We start from the raw sequence: 20,927 nt of genomic DNA, 5'->3' as shown, positions 1-20,927 counted from the left end.
GTATTAAGCCCCGTGGTATTCCAATATATCATTTGGCTCATTTAAACCACATGGATAATTCATTTTTCAGCACCCTGGTTATATGTCATCTAAACTGTCACTTCCACTAGCTGCTTCCACACCTGCATGTAGCTTACCAGCAGGCTTCTTTCCTGGCTGCTTTGTTACCAGGGGTACTACTGCTCAGTAGGCATGAGAACACCAACAGCAGCAGCAACAACAGCACCCATCACAACAACCACAACGGCTCTCTCCTTTGTTCTACCTATTATCTTTTACTTCTGGTTTCTGCTAATGTGCCATTTGGTACCACTTCAACTAAACCATGCCTGCCTAGAGGTCTCGGTTTGCTTAGACTTTCATGGCCTTTTCTACTGCACAACAGGGCTCATGTGTTTATATTTACTAGTGCCTTGGATATATGGGAGAAGTTACCAGGCTTTTAGTGAGAAAACAAAAAGTAGCAGTGAGACATAGAGCCTGAGTACACCTTCCTCGTGACAGATTACCTAGTTTCAAATTATGTTCACCACCATCACATTCTTAGGCGAAGAGAAACAAGGATGCGTGTTCCCAAGCCCTCTTTCCATATGGTTCCTGTTTAGTATCTACCAATGGGAGGCATTCTCATGAGATTTGGGAGGAAGCAGGAAGGAAAAATAGAACATGGGAAAGATTGATCTTTGGCTCAAACATTTCTGCATTCAGCCACTATTTATTAATATCTATGCATGAGACCATTGTTTCAAATGCTGCAGATATAAGCGCTATACTTCTGCATTTATATTATTTGAGTGGTGAGCCTGAAAACAACTCAGAAAATGAGAAACAATAGGGGAAATCTTTTTTAAAGAATATTCTACGGTGCTAAAGGATATGGTGAAGCTTATTTTCTTCTCACAAAAATTCTAATTTTCTAAAACTTTGTTGAATTTTTTCATAGTTTTAGATTAAAATATAATTGCATCATTTTCTCATTTTATTCTTCTCTCTCTGGTACAGACCTTTGTTCTCTCCCAAATTCCTGGCCTGTTTTTAAGTGCATTACATATGTTTCATTGCTGGTATTTTTAAAAGATCAGTTGTCAATAATTCAATAGTGTGTTTCTATGTATTATGTCCTTGTGGCCAGAGTGCATTCTCAGATGCCGGTGCTTGTCTTCCATACTGCTTGAGGCAAGGTCTTTTTATTTGTCCCTCCTGTATATACATACTTGTCGTTAGTTGTACCAAAGCTTCAGGGTATCCCATTCTCTTGTCTCCATTTCATAGCGCACTGTAGGATCTGATTTTACAAACGCAAGTCAACATTCCAGCTCTAAGAGAGTTTTGGAGCTCTGAACTCAAGCTTGAGATGCAGTGGTTTATCCACTGAACCAACTCCCCAGGCCAATCTGCCAAACTTTCCTCCCTGCTCCTCTTATCTCGTCTCATCTCCTCCCTTCACTTACCTTCTCTCTCTTTCTCTTCTCTCTCTCTCTCTCTCTCTCTCTCTCTCTCTCTCTCTCTCTCTCTCTCTCTCTCTCTCATTCCCTCTTTCTTTCCTTCTTTCCTTCCCTCTCTCTGCCTACCAACCAGAATTGCTGAGTGCCACCTTTTGTGATCTTGAACTCTGGAAAATCTTTCATATTCTGTAAAACATACAGGACATGGACTTTCAAGGGATATGTGATATACTACCACTGGAATGGCAATTATACTGGGTAGAATGCTTTAAGAGCTGTGTATGGAATAACCAGTGTGCTTTCTCCTGAATGGATTTATCCTGTGCCCAATATGATGCCATGGAAATGTGGGATAGTAGCTGTGCATTTGAATATGTCAGAAGGTCTTTCTGGATTCAGCTGAATATGAGCATTTTTTTAACCCAGTTTCATCTCCATTCTTCTTAGGAAGACATGACCCACATGAGGTCTTCGTCTTATGGAATATTTTTCTTTGAAGATTGAATGTGATTTCTGAGGCTATGCAGAGAATGAGACTTAAAGGTACTACGATGTGCTTGCTGTCCATCAGTGTAGACTGCAATGCCTTTATTCATAAATAGAAAGAGCTGTATAACACTGCATTCCCTTAAGGGTGAAGTTATGTTCTCTACTTCAAAATCATTTCAGTGGGAGGTAGGTAAGTAAGAAATAGAGAATCTTTGATCATAAGAGGATATGTTTCACCTTAAATTTCTTATCTTTAAAATCATAGTAAAATTTTTTCTTTATTCTATGGGATCCACTGTATTTTGACGTGTCTACTTTTCACCATCCTTTTAAATCCCCCTTTCTAAGAGATGCCCATATATCCACTGTAAGTTTTTTATTATGTTTATTATATATGTATACACATATATGCATACATATGTATATGTATGTAATTTTATGTTTGAGACTAGGTTTCATTAACATTGTCTGATGAATAATGTTTGTAAGTTCTAGGTGACCTAGAACTCTTTGTGTAAATTAGGCTGACTTCAAACTCAGAGTGAACACTCTGCCTCTGCCTCCTGATTGTGAGGAGTTATAACATTCCATAACATGTCCTGCCATTAATAATTTATTTTATAATCTGCTAACACCAAATGGCTTATGTGCATCCAATGCATCATTGTCTATAGACCAGTAGACATACTACCAAAGAGAAATGACTCTTACTTCTCTAACATTCATGAACTGCCAATAACTAATTTTCCTACAATTTCTTTTATTACAATAACAGTTTTGTGTGTCTTATGTGGCACATGTCCACATTGACATCTATGGCAATGTTTATTTCTGCCTCCTCCTATACCACATTGCCTGCTCCTTATATCCTAGAGTTTCACTTGCCACTAAGGACATATGATCATATTTATTGAACTTGTATGTTTATTCTTTCCAGTTCAGCTTGAAGAAAAGGAATTGTGGGGGTGTGGTTCTAGTCTATGATTTGTGTTTAGTGACTCTGCTGCCATAGATATTCTTTGCAGAATATGCAACTGTGCGTTTCCCTATTACATCTGAGAAAGGAAGAGCTACTCTTAGAAATTCATTTCTTAGGGATGTAAGAATCTGTATCTGTATTCTTCTTCATTTTCAATGTTGTCTTTGTCTTCTCCTCTTCTTCCTTCTCTCCCTCCTCTCTAATATTCATACATAGCATTTGAAATGACCGTGCACCCTCCAAAGTGTTATCTTAGCTATTTTAATTTTTAATATTATTTTTTAGAATTTTGTACATGTGTGTATTGAAGCATGATCCTCTTTACTCCATATTCTTTTCTTCAACTCCACCAATACCCTCTTCAAGACATCTTCCCTCTTATATTCATGTCTTTTTTTTCTAACTCACTAAACAGTTAGTGATGCCCATATGTGCATGAGTGAATACCCACGTACATAATTAAAAACTGACAGTGACAGCACACTTAAAAATAACGATTTACATGATCCTTTCTGACCCTGCAGCAATTCTCTGCCAATTTTTCCTCAGTAAGATGTGGGTTTAGGAAAGGATCAACTCATCTGTGTCAGGGTTTTGTCAGGCTTGATTCTGTGTATGTCATGCACAGACAATCATAGATGCTATGAGCTTATGAGTAAGATAGCCACGTCATGTCTAGATGGCAGAATTTCACAGGATTCTTCCTTACCTTCCGTTTCTTATATCCTTTCTGTAACATCCTCTGCAATGTTTCCTGTGCCTTAGTGGTCTTAAGGGCTTTTGTATACAAATGCCCTTTTATGCCTGACCACTTACTCTCGTAGTCTCAATACTTAAACCAGTTGTAAATTTCTCCACTGATTGCAAAGAAGCTTCTTTGAGCATGCTTAAGAGTAGCCTAGGTCTGTGGGAATAAACATAAATATTTAAGAGATAATTAGCAAGCTTAAGGGTAACCTAGGTCTATGGGAATAATCCTAAATATTTAGGAGATAATTTGTAATCTGGAGCTTTTAGAAAAAACTATACCAATAATTCACATATATCCTACATGCAAAATGAGTAGTATCTTCATCAATAGGGTCTTGCTGTATAGTTTTAATGGCAAAATGTTGTTCTAGAGACCTCTGATGACATCCTGATCAAGAACTCTTAAGGAGATATCCCATTCCTTTTCCTGAAATTGCCATTTAATCTTCTGGATACAGCATTGTCTGTGAACGCAGAACTCATTTTTCTTTGCTTGTTTTAGTTGTATTTTGAATTATTTTACTCACTAGTTGATGTACATAAAGATTTTCGTATATCTCTGTATTTGGGCAACTAATTGATCCATTAACTTCACCATCTTCTTGCCAAAAACTCAACTGAACTCAGCTGCAATCAGTGGAACTACACTGAACACTACTTTCTTCACTCTTCCTCTTCTTAAGTAGCCTCTCTTTTCTGTAGATTCCATTGAGAGTTGGGTGAATCATATCTCTGACTCATTCTGCCAAATCATTCTCTGAGTTATCACTTTGTTTGCCCCTCAATTGTAAAGGTGTGAACTAAAGGCATACCTATAATTCCAGCCACAGAGATTAAACATGTGTACTATTTGTGTGTCTATATTCAAGATGGATCACATAGACTTAGGTCTTTGGATGTGATCACTTGCCAGAGTAGCCACATTATTGGATTAAATTTCCTCTCCAATCTTCTATATCTTTTTATAATCTAATGATTCCTTCTTCTCTGGAGAAACGTTATAAAGACAAATATTAAATGGGTTGTTCTTCAAATAAAAGAACATTCATTGTTTGAAATTAACTATTTACAATGTAGTCATTTCATTAAAACTCCATGTAATTTAAAAAAGAAAAACCTATACATATAAATATTTGTTTTAAAAATTAAATTGCTAGGGTTTTGTTTTGAAGAAAAACTAAAGGGAAAATGAAATATTAAGAAAATAAAGGGGAAGCACACACACACAGTTCACTAGATCCACCCTTCATGTAAGTTCTCTTTGACTTTATCATTTCAGATCATATTGCGATGGCCCAAAAATGCATCTTTTATTTTTTATTTTTAAAAAATTGAGCATCTTTACTTTCTTGAGACAGAGAAATCTTACCATGATTCACAGTTTGGCCTCAGACTTGGAATTTTTCTGCCTCAGTTTTCTGTACTAGGATTCCAATTATGTGCAACCAAGCTTGGCTTAAAGTGAACCTTCTTGAGCTGTGTTCTCTAGAATGCAGCTAATGAAGCTAATGTGTTGTGAAATAATGTTAATATTTTATAAATATAATTCTTCTTTTTCTGTTCCTCAAAGAGCAAGCTAAATTCCAAAACCCATTCTACTAGAATATCAGCTTAGCAGGAATGCATTTCTGGGATGGTTACAATATCTTACTCCGGCATAGTGAGGATGCTTCTCTTCCTTACATAGTGAAAGATTATTTAGTATCATATTGTTCAGTGACTAAAAATACAAGAAATAAAGAAAGTAAAATGTAATACTTCTCCTTTAATCCTTTAAGTTTTCCTTAAATTTTCAAGAAATTATTCTTAGGACATAGCCTACTACAAAAGGGAAAATAATCAAACAGCAATATCAACAAATTATTCATGTTTGGGTAAGCCAACATTTGAAAGCTGTCTTACTGAAGAAGAGTGAATATTGATGAAACCTAGCTACCTTACCATGTAGTAAAACATGTTCAACACACACACACACACACACACACACACACACACACACACACACACACAGAGAGAGAGAGAGAGAGAGAGAGAGAGAGAGAGAGAGAGTTAATTTATCAAGAGGTAATTCAATGATACTTACCAATGTACCATTTTACTATTTGTTAAACTTGTAAACTTTTAAAGTTTGTTCTTTCTGCCACCCAAAGATGTAATAACAGCCAATTACTTTTCCATATTAATATTTAGTTTAAGACTAGCTAGACTATTTTTGTGCCTCGACAGTTCTTTAGTTTTCACTCTTGGTTGAATTAACCTGAAAATTCAAACACAGTGGAATTTGGAACTGTTCTCATGTATGCACTCCAATTTCTTCCACCTTGTAAACCAATTGTACTTCAACTCGGGTGGTATAAAACCCACCAGCATAAACCAAAAATTACTTGAGATTCAGAATACTAAATACTAAATACCAGTAAAAATTTAAGTTAATTAGTTGTGTGTGTGTGTGTGTATGTATGTATGTATATATATATATATATATATATATATATATATATATGCATTATTTCAGCATATTGTGTGTGCAAATATGGATTCTGTATACATGGAGGCCAAGGGATGACACCGACTATCATGATATCCTCTTACTTATTCTCTTGAAATAGGATTTCTCACTGAACCTAGATGACAGCCAGAAAGTTCCAGTGATTTTTCTGTCTGTCCCTTGATAAGGCTAGAGGTATATCTGTCTATTATTTTACATGTATGCTAGAACCTGAAACATGATACTATGCTTGCATAGCAAGAGCTTTTAACCACTGAACAATCTCTCTAACCCATAAATACTTAATATCTTTAATATATATCCCAGAAACTATCTACATTTATAGTAAAGCAGTTACAATTTATTGTGGGGAACAACCCCACAGTTGTAGTAAATGTGATATGATTCATCCTTTATAGGCATTATAGGCAAGTAGATTTGAAAATGGCCAGTTCGCTTTAGGAGATACAATTTCCTTTACCTGGTTTCAAGTAGCGAACAATGATAAGTGTGTAGTGTTTACAGGCATGTAAGGAACTTTCCTCACTTTGAGTTGTTTTTTTTTAACTAATCAATGCATATGTGAGATTCTATATTAGCCACTAAATAAATGATGACCAAGCTACAATACATAGACCCAGAAAGGCTACCTACAGAGGGAAGGTGTTGGAGAAACACATGGATATCCCTGGGAGTGGGAAATAGAATAGATTTTATGGGTGGACTCGGGGAATGAGAACCAGAAGAACCAGTAGAGAGTGGAAGGGGAGATAATGTTGAGAGATAGAGTACTGGGAGAGATAGCTGGAATTGACGGACATTTGAGATTCTGCGTTAATTAAGTGGAAACTTCCTAAATATGTGAACGCAATCTTAATGACATATTATGGGAGATATGGAGTCCCAACTGGCCATTTCATGTGAACAAGTGAAGTTTCCAATACCAGTACTGGATTGCATTCAATTTAGTTGTTGGTGAAGGGTTTCCAAGAAAATCCCAAACAACACAGGCTGTTGCCAAGAAAATCGGTTGCTCTCTGCAAATTGACAGGTGGGACCCATTGCTAAGGACAACACTCACACAGCTCATTGAACATGGAGAAGTAGAATTGGTGACCTCATGAATTCTTCATTCCTATGTACTAGTGTAGTAAAATATTCTGCATGCTGCCAAAAGAGAAATGTAGACACCAACCCAGCCTCAAAACCTTTGACCTACAATCTGTGCTGCCTATAAGCTATTCTAGGACAATCAATGGTGGCACAGCACTTAGGAGAGTAACTAACCATTGTATAATTTGACTTAAGGCTCACTCCATGAGATGGACCCCAATCTAATCACTACTTGGTGGAGTAAGAACACAGAAATAGATAGCCCAGAGACCCAGCATAAAGGCAGCCACTACTAGTCAAAATATAAAGAAAGAGAGAAAGAGAAGAAGAAGAAGAAGAAGAAGAAGAAGAAGAAGAAGAAGAAGAAGAAGAAGAAGAAGAAAAGAGAGAGAGAGAGAGAGAGAGAGAGAGAGAGAGAGAGAGAGAGAGAGAATATTTGTATATTCAGTCATCACCAGAGAAGCTTCCTCTTAAAGCAGATTGGAACAGATGCAAAAACACACCATTAGACATTTTGCACAGAGGGGACAGAAGAGGAGAGAAGGACATTTCTTGAAACACACAGCTCTAGTGGTATGTCTCTATTAAATCCTTCCCCCTCAGAGCTCAGGGAACTCACAGAAGAGATGGAAAGAGTGTAAGATCCAGAGAAAAAGGAGGGCATCTTGAGAAGAAGGCCCTCTTAGTCTGAAGCCACAAGCACAGGTCTGACACAGGTGTGTACCAGATCCTCTGCATATATTGTAGTTTTCAGCTTGATATTTTTGTGGGACTAATGATTGTGTGAAGAAGTGGGTCTCTGATTCTTGTGCCTGCTCTTGGGGCTGTCTTTGTTTTGTTGGGTTGTCTTGTTCAACCTCGATTTGATGGTTTTTGGTTTATTTTAATATATTGTATTTCTGATGTATCTTTTGGAAACCTGTTCTTTTCTAATGAGAAACAAAAAGGGTCTGTTGTTATGTCTCCCTTTTCATTTGGGGCATGTCCCACGAAAGCCTTCACTTACCAGGAAACTGAGACAGAGGAGAGGACATTCTAGTGGGACTCTAGATGAGAGAATCATGGGAGAAAGGCAAAGTAGAAGGACCCAGAGAGTCCTAGAAGCCTACAAGTAGAATATTATAATAGGCAGATTTGGGCCCAGGGGTCCCGCTCAAACTAAGGCACCAGCCAAGGACAATACAGGCAGTAAACCTTAAGCCCCTACCCAGATCTAGCCAATGGACAGAACACTCCCCATAGTAGAGTGGAGAGTGGGATATGACTTTCTCACATACTCTGGTGCCTCACCTTTGACCATGTCCCCTGGACGGGGAGACCTGGTGGCAATCAGAGGAAGGACAGCAAGTTACCAAGAAGAGACTTGATACCCTATGAGCATATAGAGGGGGAGGTAATCCCCCTCAGGAACAGTCATAGGGGAGGGGAATAAGGGGAAATTGGGAGGGAGGGAAGAATGGGAGGATTCAAGGGATGGGATAACCATTGAGATGTAACAAGAATAAATTAATAAAGGAGGAAAAAAAAAAAGAACCTTGAAAAAAAAAAGAGAAACAAAAAGGGAATTGATATGAAATGGAGGGGAGGTGGAGAAGATTTGGGAGGAATAAATGGAGCAGGAACTGGAAACAGGATATATTGATAGAGTAAATTGTCTTTTAAAAATTAGATTAATAAAATTAAAAAGGAGACAAGAAGTATACTATGCATGTTCTCTAAAATATATATGAGACCCATTTGGATTCTTAATTAGCTAAATTTTTTAAATGGCAAGAAAACTAAAGAAAATAAGCAGAAAGTGTATTCTAGTGAAACTCTGAGCACCATTAGAGGAGAAATGTGTTCTGAAAAGACTAACAAGTTTGATGAGATTTTGTGGGAAGTTGCAAGTGAATCTTGTGTCACATGGACATCTTACCATTGTCTAGCTTCGGGTAAATGGCCCTTGAGGACTGGGAAATAAAATCCTGTGATCATTGGGTGTTGGGAAGACAGGAATTAAGAACCACAAGAGTATATGTGGGGGCATGGAAATAAGAATGAAGGGTTTTTATCAAAAGAGATGTTCTTTTGAAATTTGAAGATAGAGAGAAAGCCCTTTGCTTCTCTGGACTTAATTGTGTTTCACAAAACTTCTTAAGAAGCTCTAAATCCCTAGCTCTTCTTATTATATGAATGCCACTTCTATTGGATTAAAGGCTCCCACTTGTGATCTCATTTATCACGGATTGTCACCCAAAAAAATATCTACAAAGACATGAGCTAGCTCTACTGGCTAAGGATTCTTGATGCTCCAACACAGGAAGCTTACTGCTCTTTAGGGGGTCTGAACTCAGTTCTAAACTCAAAACCATGCTGGACAAGTCACAACTGTCTCTAACTTTAGTTAGAGACAGTCTTCTGTCCTCCCCAGGCACATACATGGCATTCACTCACAGAAGACTCACACAGACACTGACACACATACACACACACATGCCTTACTCAAAGAACAAATATTTCTTTGTTACATTCTGGACCAAAGAGAGCAGACACACTTCCTTCAATACCTCTAGAAATGATAATTTCCTAATTAAATATCTAGTTTCAAATTTAGATGCCATGTAGATCAAGGTCTAATTTGTCTCTGTTTGGTGTTCAGTGAAAGCTGTCACTGTCTAACTTCACTCATTGTCCATAGTCCATTTCTTTGGTATGTAATTACCCATAACAATAATTAATCACTTTCTTTTACTCTAGCCTCTTTTAGGATAAACCATATTTAAAGGATAGCCCAGTGTCCATCAGCTTGATTCCTTCCATCTGGGAAGAAGTAGGTCTTTGATTTTCATCCTCATATTGTCTTTGACTCTATGTCCTAAGGGGTTTTCAAGTTTTTAATTAGTATATACCATGTGTTTCAACTCCTTGACACCTACTTTATATACATACATACATACATACATACATACATACATACATACATACATACAAACAGACAGACATACTATTGTTCCACCTCAAGAAGTCAAAGAGATGTGAAGATTGCACCCAAGATACAATAAATATTTATAATCCTAACTCTCAGCAAATAAGCAAACAAACAGGACACCTGTCCTGTATGAATGGAAGGCAAGCAACATCATCCTCAGTTTTCTGTTGCAGATTATCTTTAGATTCTTGGACTAGCTCTTTGTTAACTCATAAAGTCCTTTCAGATGTTGAGCCAGATCCATCCTCCTTTTCCACAGCAGGACTGCATGAACTCAGACTATGTCTACCCTTCTCCACTCCTCTGGACAGTGTCCTTTTCTCGCATATTTTCATATCTTCTAGACGCTTGCATTCTTGATATAACTTAATGTTGAATCCAAAGGAAACTATCAAGGGTTAGAGACTAGTAGTCAAGGGGGGAAGTTCTAGCTGTTGGCTTCACTAGTAGAAATTAGTTTAAAATGCTCTTTTATTTACTACAGAGAATTTCCAGCTCATCTTCCATCTCAGTAGCCTCTGTGCGTGGACTTCTGTTTGTCAGCACTCTTCTCAAAATGGGACGCTTATAATTGAACCTAATATTCCAGATGTGACCTGATTAGGTCGGTGTACAATAGCATACTTATTGCCATTCTTCAAAATCAAGTCTAATCAAATAGCTTCCTGCTGACAGTACTCATTTGATGCCCATTCTTAGCCCTCACCAATCACGCTAAATTTATACCAAGGCCCCCCATTTTATAATGACTTCACATTTTTTCCACAAATACTCTATACTTCTTCACACAGAGAAAAACCTGTCATATTTTCCACTTTTTTTCTTTATTTGAGTTAGGTGGCCACTTCTGTTTGGCATGTGATCAGTTTCATTCGTTGCCTGTTTTTATAATTGTTAAGTCTTTGCCATTCTACCTGCAAATGTTTTCAAAATCCTCTGAGTAGAGGGAAGACGCCATCCATAGGCTGTTACACTGGCTGTGAGTCTCTTCCAAGCCCATTTAGACGCTGAATTTTACAATTTAATTACTCTTGTAATAATTTTATTAACTAATTTAAATAAGTGCTATATTTCCATTCCTCTACAACATAGTATATGAACTGTGCTTGCTTTGGTTAAAAATGACATTATTCAGCTTTTTGAGTGGGGTTATGGTATATTGAGTCCATGTGGCTACACAAGCCAGAATACCCATGTTCTTGCTGGTCTACTGCAAACCACTATGGCACCACAAAAAGACCATCTTTTCCCATTTCTTTTTGGGATTTTCTAATTGTCTACTACTTAAAGGTCAAGTGTAGTTTTGGAATGTATTTATCTTAGCCTTCTTTTGTGCAAATAGAAAAACTTAGACCTAAAAATATAACATGATTGGTTAAGTTATTTTAGGCAGTTAGTGGAAAGGCAAGAATCAAAAACCACATTTCTTTGTTTTATTGCTACTGCCACTTTCTAATTTTAAAACTGTGTCCTTAACTCCCATGAAGACACTCAGAACACACCCATGCTACTTAGAAGAAGTCTTGACAAACTCAGAAACTAAGATAAAATGGTCTTTAGCCTATAGATATGCCTATAGGCATACAGTGTGCTCTGGGTGTCCAGTTTTCATAATATCTCTCATTCTGGTTTGCTTTTATAATGGCAACTGTATTTGAATGCCTTTGGATGTGGGAAGCAGCCCCTTCCCCATATTACTGTAAGTAAGCCCAATAAAATTCTTTGATTCAACAAAAAATATTTGCTTTATTTATGTGTATTATTTGCATGTGGAAAACATGTGTGCAGTTGCCACAGGAAGGCAGCATCAAATCCCCTGGAACCGGAGTTACAGGTAGTTATGAACTGCTGGGTACCACTGCTATGAATTGATGCTGGCTTCTCTGCCAGAGCAGCAAGTTTCTTAACCACAGAACATGTCTCCATCCCAGGCTGTTTAAATGTGTGTTCACTGCTCCTTTTGAGACTGTTACTTCAGCTTCATCATTCATGCTTATGCTTTTGGACTCTTTTGACTGTTTCTCCATCTCACCTTAGTTGAAAAGTGTTTACTGCTATCAACACATGACTGGCAACTAAACTGAGGTCATGAAGATGAGTTGGCATCTTTATTTTTTAAATTTTATCTATTTATTCATATTACATCTCAATGGTTATCCCCTCCCTTGTATCCTCCCATTCCTCGCTCCCTCCCATTTTCCCCTTACTCCCCTCCCCTCTGACTGTTCCTGAGGGGGACTTCCTCTGCCTGTATATGCTCACAGGGTATCAAGTCTCTTCTTGGTAGCCTGCTACCCTTCCTCTGAGTGCCACCAGATCTCCCCATTCAGGGCACTTGGTCAAATATGAGGCACCAGAGTACGTGTGCAAGTCAGACCCCATTCTCCACTCAACTGTAGAGAATGTCCTGTCCATTGGCTAGATCTGGGCAGGGGTTTGAAGTTTACAGCCTGTATTGTCCTTGGCTGGTGCCACAGTTTGAGCGGGAAAATGTGGTACATTTACACTATGGAATACTACTCAGCTACTAAAAACAAGAAATTCCCGAAATTTGTGGACAAATGGATTGAACTAGAAATGATCATAATGAGTCAGTTAACCCAGAAACAGAAAGAGTCAAATGGTATATACTCACTTATATCTGCATACTAGCCCTAGGGGCATGTCCCATGAAAGTCTTCAGTAACCATGAAACTGGGAAAGAGGGGAGGACATCCTATTGGGACTCTAGATGAGAGAACCATTGGAGAATGGCAAAGTTGAAGGATCCAGAGGATCCTAGAAACCTACAAGAAGAACATTATATAGGCAGATTTTGGCTCAGGGGTTGGCATCTTTATTGAGCTTGAGAATGGCTCTAGTAATTATGATTGTCTATTAAAGGTACACAAATAACCCCTACTTTATAAATTAATGTGAATATTGAATGAATTCATATGAAGAAAGTGTTTTGCCTACTGTAACTACAAAGTCACTCACCTACATTTCTGTACTGGTGACTCATCTGTATGGGCCATTCCATGCTAGCACTATATCCCAATTTGCAAGTGTCTTGTATTTTCATCTTTGTATTTTTCATTGCACTTTTTATTTTCATTTTTACTTATTGTATTTGTTCATTTTTCAGGGTCTCCTATATTATGGGCTAGCTTCCAACCTCTTGTGACTTTTCTCCTGTCCTTGAACTACCGATCCCCTTGGCTCCCTCTCCCAAGTACAGGAATTCTTAGAGGTATGTGGCACCATATCGAAGCCTCATTGCACTTTGTATTTTTGAATAACTGTAGACCTTTAGAAATATTGTAAAGATCAAGAACTGGTATTTGTCCTTCACCCACGATCCTCCAATGTATTATAACACATACTGTTCTCTATTTTTCCAATATTAAAAAACTAACATTGATACAACATTGACTAGAATATACCATTGGGTTTTCATCAAAATTTTCATTATTATCCCTTTTTCATTTCAGAATCCTCTCCAAGTGGTGGCATTGCTCTTATGACTTTTTTTTTTTTTTGCCTGATACTCTTTTTAAAATGGGCACCCATGATTGGACTTGAGAGTGCTAATATGGGCAATTTTGTCCAGCATATCGACTCCATTAGTTATTTCATGACCAGGCTGATGCACTTCAAGGACACCTAATCTTACCAGTCTCCAGAAAGGGACCAAAGTGCATGGACACAGGAGATAATTGGTATCTATTTGAAGGATGCACTTTCAGCAGTTACGGAGGAGCACATGAGAATAAACAGAGGGAAGAGAACGCAGGCACTGGACAGAATATCTGCTGAGGTCTCTGGATTCTGGTCTAGATATATGGCTTGAAAAAGAAGCCAGCCAGCTGGAAATCTCCTAGTCTGTATAGATTGGGGAAAATATCGTAAAGAGATAATCGTTCACTTAATTCAATGTTTATTGAGGACTTACAACTTCTACACATTATCTCTGCTGCTAAATTGTGTTTTGATTAGATACAATTCACTCTTTCTCACTAGCAATATTAACTATCAATTTTAATTACAACACACCACTACACGATTTTTCGAACATTTAAGTCACTTAAGGACCATTAACACCATGTGTTTTTTCTTTGTGACATCTGATAAATCTATGTTTAATACATTTTATCTTTATAAATTGTATTAAATGCAGCAGTAGGGTCATAAAAATTAAACGTCACATTGTAAACCTTTTCTGTATTTAGCCTACAGTGTTAAGACTATTCCCCTGTTGCTGGATTTAGTGACCACAGCAATCTTCAAAAGTAGAGTTTTATTTATGGAGGGGATTACAATAAGATTCACGTACAATAGCTGGTCTTCCTGATCTCACCACTGCCAGGACATAGCCAGAATTTAACACCACTTGATTGATTAAATAATTGGAGTGAGCTAATGGCAACAAAGCTATAGTATATAAAGGCAGATTTATTGGAAACGGTGCAGGGGCGGGGAGGGGAAGGGAGAAGGCGGGCTGGGGTGGGGAAAGCGAAGGAGAGAGGTCAAAGAAGTGGGAAAAGGACAAGGGTCAAGGGGTCAAGAGACAAAGGAGTGGAACCAAAATGTCTGGTTCATATAGTGAGTCTCTGGGGGAGGGGAAGACAACCCCTAAGTAAGGGAGAACATGTTAGCCACGCCCTGCAGCAGGACCTAACATCACCCTCTCTGAAAAGCCACATCTCCCTAGGTGGAAATGCTATATTTTGTAAAGTCAGAGTTTGGGCTGGCCTTGGCCCAGCACATTAAAATGGAGTGCAGTCCCTTACTTTCTAGATTTCAACCCAGGTCTAACTTTCAGTCTGGTCTTTTATAAGGAGAGCATGAAAAAACGAAATGCAGTTTTGTTTATGTGGTTGTGAGTGAAAAGTTATTGAAAGATTAAGGGAACCTGAGGTGAGGGTTATAAAACAAAAGTTCAGAGAAAAGAGTGAATTTTCTAAGAGAAAAATAAATAGATCAGTCACAGGCAGTAAATCTTAAGACTTTTCTGTGGTGGTAAGTAATGGAAAACAAAACAGAACAGCAAAAGAAAGCCAAGAAACAGTCCTGGCCTATATGGAAGGATGGAAAGCCAGCAAAGCAACATCCCATCCTGGGCGAGCCTTGTCTCTCTGATCCTCAACACAACCCCATGCTCCAGAGCAGTATGCAGAGGTCAAAGGTCCTGTGAACTCAAACTCAGGGACAAGGGCAAGCAGCGCTTCAGAGCTCTCTTGGCTCTGCCTGACTTTTACATCTCCTATAATAATAAAACAGTGCAAAAGTAAGCACAGCCTGCCCATGCTGTGATGTCACTTCCTCCCTCTGTCCTCTTGATGGACCTGACATGTTCTCTCAGAACACCGTTGTGATAAGGGTTATCTGTAGATTGCTGTCACACTTCTGATGAAGAAGTGTCACATCTTTTGTATGGACGTTAAAATGACGATAACAATTTTTAAAACTTTTCTGTTTATTTTTGGCCACCTCTGAAAGAAAAGAGAAAATGTATGCCTTTATTTTTACTATTTTGTTTTCTTATTGTAAATTATAACTATGTGTATGTGTTTCTGTGGGGTTATGGTATATTGAGTCCATGTGGCTACACAAGTCAGAAGTATCAGATCTTTCTGGAACTGGAGTTACAGGTAGCTGTGGGCTGTCAGTCATGGGTGCTGAGAACTGTAACCAGCCCTCCAAATGAACAGCAGGCACTCTTACCTACTGAGCTGACTCTGTAGACCCTTGCCTTTCTTATATATCAACAGGAGCTATTTTGGAATTAATGAGTCTAAACCAAGTAAATCATACTTAGATTTTTTTCTGTGAATATATGTAGGGTATAGGAAAAGATTCCTGAATGATGAGGTTACTCAAGATAAACCTGAATTTTAATTTTTCTTCAGAAGAGAATTACAATGTAATAAGAGTGGATGCCTACAACGGGATAAATTCAGATGATATCTGATTGGATTATCTGTATTTTATAGACAAAATGATTACATGCTTTCTGAAGGTGGAGTTGTCTGAGGGTATAGTGGCTCATGTCAAAGTCAGTGCTGTTTCTAGGATGTCTCTGAAAGGAAAAGCGATAAAAGATTAGGAAATGGACTTATCGTGCTGTTAAAACTTGCTTTTTAAATGCTATGACCAAAGTAAATTAAGTCTTTAGAAAAAAACGTAGAGACAAACATCAAGATTTTCCCTTTCCTACAGAAGCACAGTCAGGGTTCTCGGAGTGAACAGAAGGTTTAAAAATCTGGGTGAAATTTCTCTAAATTTGTACTATTTCTATGGTCACTTCAGAACAGTGCTCTAAATTTCATTATACTGTGACTGCTGTTTTCCTTCAGTAACTGAGGCAATACAGTTGTATAAATTAGAAAGGCTACAGACTCAGAATGTAATGTTTGCAGGACAAAACATCTGCCTAAGAGTCCACATGACACAGAGAGCCAAGCACTAGCTCAATTGGAATTAAATGACCAATGTTCATGAACTGGAAGAAAGAGGGTACAACTTGTGTTCCTGTTCCTCTGCTCTTTCAGAATTATAACTGTCATTAGGACTTTCTTCCAAGTTTTGGCAGCTCGCCTTTGTGAGAGAAGTTATGACATGTAGGTATGTTCTCACCTTCTGTTCAGCTGATGGCAGCTTGTTCTTATGTAAGGCCAGTGGGTATGTTTTTTATTTAATTTACTAATTTATTCAGATTACAACTCAATTGTTATCCCATCACTTGTATCCTCCCATTTCTCCCTCCCTCCCGCTTTGCCCTCTTTTAAACATTAACATTAAAGAACTCTAAAGTCTACAGAGGACACTTTCAAATCTTAAACCTGATTTGAAACAGAGTAAAGAATTTGTAACTATTTTTAGTGGGAGATAACAAAACAAAGAGACCTTTAGATCAGGAAGATAAATGTTCTAAGGGCTGGGATACTGAAATGTGGATACCAAACTTGGAGGTACTACTCAACTGCAAGATATACAGCCCAATAACAGATAATCATTATTTGCTTTGGCCTTGATGGTGAAGTGAATAGGTCTTGAAACTTGATGTGAGTAAAAAAAATATTTTTTGTCTCTTTTACACAAACATAGAGGGGGGGGAAGGGAGGGAGAGGGAGAGGCATTGGTCCTCTAGCTTCACCCCTATGTGTCTATCCCACATCACATACCAAAGCCTTCCTTTTTTAAAAATTGTATAGTGTGAATACTGTAAATTATCTTTTTCTGTCTTTGTAGTAGCATGAAGTTGTCTATCTGAGTACTCCTTTTAGATCTAAGAGAACGGAAGCTCACACAAGTATTTGTGTGACCCAACTCTAATTAATGTAGAGTCAATATAAAGATGTGCAAATTCAAAAAGGATGATAGAAGTCAAAGACATGCCATCATTATCTCTACTCTATATTTGATTCTTTTTTTTTTGGGAGTAATATTTTCTTCTTCCTTTCTCTGTGCTCGATTCTATCACTAAGTATCCTTGTATCTTTCTTCTTTCTTCCTTTCCTCCTCCTCCTCCTTCTTCTTCTTTTCTCTCTCTCTCTCTCTCTCTCTCTCTCTCTCTCTCTCTCTCTCTCTCTCTGAAGATACTTTATGTATTTTCTTAGTCTCTCTCTTATTCCAAGAGCAAAGCTATTTGTGATTGTTATCCTTTTCTTTTATACCTTTATTATGTCAAAATATTATTGAGGAGTCACACAATTAGATAATAAGTGTGTAAGTTGTGATTTCCCTTTGTAATTGTGTATGGGTAAAGTAGTATTTTTCTTTGTAATTTCAGAACAAGGCATCACCTATAGTTTCAAAGGTTCAGTAATATTGTCCATTTGTTCTGTTTCAAACAGAAAAATTGGTATGTACTGCAGAGAAGATATAGGGTCTTTTTTTTTATTGTCTTGTTATTTTTCCTCTTAGTGCTGATGAATGTAAAAGAAAGAATATTAAGAGAAAATAAAAAGAATATTATTGCATAGCTTATATCATTGAAATATGGGTTTTGCTTTTATAGAAAGTCATGACCTTAACGGAGAACAGAATCTCTGAAGGTATGTCAGAGAGCCTTCACAGCACTTTGCATCTAGGCTCTGGAAAAGCCTTGCAGCTGGTGAATTGTGACTAAAGGACTCCTTGTTAAGCAAATGTAAAAACCAAAGGGTATTATGGGTTCTGATTTTGCCTATCATTTAATTCTCTCCATTCATTAAAAATTTGGATACTACCAAATACTGACCTTCAATAGGAAAATATGATTAGATTTTGAAGCATGGTATCACGTTGATAAGGATTTGGAGGCCACTAGCTATATCAGCTCCTTTGATCTCCATGTATTGGTTTAACTTTCCCTTTATTTACTCAGCATTTATTGAAGATTGTTTCTTTCCAGCTACTAAGGTTAAAATATTGTGTCATAAATGTAATGATGGCTGATTTCCATGTCAGCCATCTCATATTTAAATCACTGTGTATTTTTAATAATTTCATCCTGATAACAATGTTATGGAAGAGGCACAGTTACTACCATCGCCTTAGAAGTGTGTTTGTGAGAGAGAGATTATTAAGAGCAAGAAGGCTTACTGTATGTTTCTGAAATATTTTCTATCACAAAGAACCCAAACAAACAAACAAAAAACAAACACCAACATCTCTTTTGCTGAGTGCTGTAGCCACGAGGTAGAGATGCTGCTGAACACAGTGATACAGATGACTTGGTAGAGAATGGAACTGCACAGATCATCTGCTGTCTCATATCTTCAGATTAATTTTGAGTCAAGAACTAAAGTCAGTGGAGAGAGATTTAGAAAATAGCCATAGCAAGTTTGATTTAATCCAAACTCGCCAAAGTAGTTGATATTGAAGAAGCCTTTATTTCTCATTGTATCTGAACCTAGATTAGGACTCTGCTGGGACTCTATACCAACACATTACCCTAGAGGCCGCATCCAAAGAAATTTGTACAGTGCTTTTTTTTGGTCGGACACAACTTGGGTCCTGTGAAGCAAATAGCTAGGTTGCTACCTCTAGCAGCAACATAAACCCAGTACCTTGAAATCGGTGAGGTGGCTTATCAAAGCATGTCTATGAAAATTATAGCCAGCAAGACAAATCCGAGTTCTGTGGCCTGTAGAAGTCCCAGTGAACATACAGATACCCTTTCATCCTTCCCCTTCTTTCCTATATAGAAAGATTCAGGAAACATATTCTAAGAAGGTAATTAAATAGAATCAGGCCCCATGGCATGATAAAGCACAGGAAGATTTTAACATGTTTCTCTCTGAAAGGAATAGATAGACAAACATCTCTGACCCAACAAAGCATCTTAGTATCCTTGTCTGAGTATCTCAGTCTCTAGAATCCATATGACATCTCCTATGTAGTCCTTAAGGACCAATATGCCCCCTACACTAGGAACCATGCTATGTAACCATCTGGCCCCACCAGAGTTGGCCACCCAGCAGAACCATGAGGAAATGATGTGTATCTCATCTTCCTTATTGTAGCTGCAATACCTGCAGAGACAGAACGGCTCCACTATTGTGTGTGGCCAATAGATACTGATGACAAGCTATGCCTGTGTACTCTTTCCAGACTTGCTTATAAATAGGTCTTACCAAGGAGAGCTGTACCTCATATGGTTATACACCATCTTTCCTTGCCAGATTTCTAGAAAGTAGAGACCTCTACAGTGTCACCAACATAGCTTACAACTCAATTCACAAGAGTGTATCACTGTAACTCAGGCCATTATAGCCTGACTATAAGGCTGGAACACATTAACTAGGAGAAACTCTTTGTCTTGAAAGCTACAATATCACAATAGTACAGACTACTGGTTTACCAGGCACAGAAATATCAACATATAGGACAGGGACATTGAAAATGCTAAGAGAGTTTGCGGTCTTTAAAGAAACATTTATTTTCTTGAAAATGTTCCCAAGAAAAATAAATTGGTAGCCTCAGCTAAATGGTGAGTTTTAGGAAAGCCTGGGCTGCATGACACATTATCTCAAAAAACCAACCCAACCAAATAACTGTAAAAACAAAGAGAAGTTATATAATTGCTATATAAATAAATAAAGCTGGACATAGGGGAGGGGATAGGGTGAAAGTGGAAGGGAGGGAGGCACAGGAGGATACGAGTGATGGGATAACAATTGAGCTGTAATATGAATCAATTAATTAAATAAAAAAACAATAAATACATAAAAAACAAAAAAATGAGTTGTATGGGTGTGTATCACATATTAGAGTAGAAATTATATGTGTGTGTGTGAAGAATAATTTTATATTTGAATTTTATACCAAGGTATCTAAAATTAAACTTATTTTGTGTCTACATTAAAGCTTATATACTAGTGAACCCCAAGGAGGATGATGAGCATCAAAGAACCTCCTGACGGAGATGGCTTCAAATGTGGCAAACCAAACACTGGACAAAAGTTCCTCATTTCTACCACAGAGTTCTGCCTAAAAATGGGTAAGATTGGATGCAGGCAGAGTCGACTGCCAAAATCTGCCAAGGCAGCATAAGCAAATCCTCAATAGTTCCTGCCTCACAAATATGTCTGTCAGATATACTGGGCCAGAAGATTGAAGAAGATGCTCCTACATTATAGAGAGTTTTGGGTGACTATTTAGGTAGCAAACTGCCTCTGTCATCTTCTCTTTTGGGAAGCTGCTAACCTGAACCCTCTATATACT

The 20,927-nt window shown here is 37.7% G+C and overlaps 1 long non-coding RNA gene across 1 annotated transcript in view; it reads left to right on the top strand.

Annotated features, from left to right (window-relative positions):
- The window catches only part of LOC311578968, a 102,227-nt gene that overhangs the window by 35,631 nt on the left and 45,669 nt on the right, over positions 1 to 20,927 (top strand). The window contains exons 6-8 of the long non-coding RNA XR_014773016.1: positions 1,893 to 1,988; positions 13,363 to 13,467; positions 20,571 to 20,703. This is a non-coding gene — a long non-coding RNA (uncharacterized lncRNA). The remainder of the gene's footprint in view (positions 1 to 1,892; positions 1,989 to 13,362; positions 13,468 to 20,570; positions 20,704 to 20,927) is intronic.

The sequence above is a fragment of the Acomys minous genome, assembly GCF_964271855.1.
Source record: "Acomys minous genome assembly, chromosome: 12".
In the NCBI taxonomy this organism is placed as follows: domain Eukaryota; kingdom Metazoa; phylum Chordata; class Mammalia; order Rodentia; family Muridae; genus Acomys; species Acomys minous.
The sequence above is the reverse complement of the archived record's forward strand: the minus strand, read 5'-3'. Positions and strand labels throughout refer to the sequence as shown.